The following is a 1,570-nucleotide window of genomic DNA, read 5'->3' as shown; positions in this document are numbered from 1 at the left end:
ATATTATAGTTGAGTGCTGGTAAAAAAATAAAAAAAAAAAAAAAAAGCGAAAATATCATAAGGTATATATATATATATATATATATATTCTCCCACCTACTCTAAAATATCATCTATAGATAATAGTTAACTGGAATAGACATTCTCAAAAATTTCTATATTAATTGATCTGCATGACACATTAAAAAATCATTACTTTCCATGAAAAAAATTAAAATTCTTGTGACACCATCTTGAAGCCTATTTAAGACCATACAAGTTTTTCTGAAGTTTTATCTCATTCTCTCATTCCTATTATACTACAAATCCTTGTGCCTCCACCATAATTTTTTTTTGCATTCATATCATCATAAAGAAACACAATCTACACATCCAATAGCTCTGAATGTTATTTTGCAACTATTGCAACTAACACGCAAATTATGATTATGTTGCCATTTAAGAGAAAATTTACAAGAATTCAATGTTTTCCTTTTATTGAAAACTTTAAAAATTGATCTCCGCATATATCCTTAATACCACATTCCCATTTTTCGTTGCATCCATGTATTCTTCATGGCCTTCTTCCCTTTAGTAATTCTATCAAGACATAATAATTTGATCTCCTCCCATGTCCAACACTCACTTGATTAATTTTTATTTTTCATTGTTTCATCTCGGTCAATAATAAAATATAGTGCAATGTGACTATGTGAGTATCTGTAATGGTTTGATACTACTCTTAGATGTCCTCCAGAGTGGAATAATATTAGTTCTCGGCTACATATTTTTGTTCAACATAAATAGTATTTTCAACCCAAACTATAAGAATGGCTTTTAATGATCCCTCATTTAGCTTCTATGTTGCAAAACTTTTGAGCTACTTTCAAATTGCCTTTATACAATGCATTTTCATTGAATATTGTATCATGGCTTCTAATAGACTTTCAATTTTAATCTTCTTAGAATAAAAAGGGAAAAGTAAGGGGAAAAAAAAAACTCAATATCATCATAGACAATAAAAAAACATCTGTTTGATTTAATATCAAGTCCGATTTTAATAATAAAGTTGATATAAATATAAGAAATATAATCAAATATTTTCAATAAATGTTTATTTAGTAAGCTCACCAAAGCTCCTCTAGTATTCTAAAATCCAATGGTATGATAAGATCTTTTTATGATGAGAAATATAATCTACTCAAGCCAAAATATTTTTCACATCAAATCCAGCATGCCCATGTTTTTAAAATGTGTCAAGATAAGGAAATGCTAAAGATCAAATGACAACAAAGCTTTACACTAGCCAACATATACTTCACCACAAGATCCTATCAATTGAACACAATGATTTTTCGTGTGGTGACACTATGGTTGATAGCTCATCATTCCTTCTGGTAAGGAGCCCTTCAAAATAAAACTACTTGAGAGAGCCTCTCACTTGACTATTTTGCTATACCAATCAAACCATAGACTCGTCTACATGATGACACCTATAATCTAATTTTGATGCCCACCTTAAATTCACAACTATCGAACTGGACTTCAATATCCAAGCCACCATCATTGCCATACATATAGCTTGCATGAC

Source organism: Phalaenopsis equestris, unplaced genomic scaffold (genome assembly GCF_001263595.1).
Source record: "Phalaenopsis equestris unplaced genomic scaffold, ASM126359v1 Scaffold000002, whole genome shotgun sequence".
NCBI lineage: Eukaryota > Viridiplantae > Streptophyta > Magnoliopsida > Asparagales > Orchidaceae > Phalaenopsis > Phalaenopsis equestris.
This window is presented reverse-complemented; position numbering follows the sequence as displayed.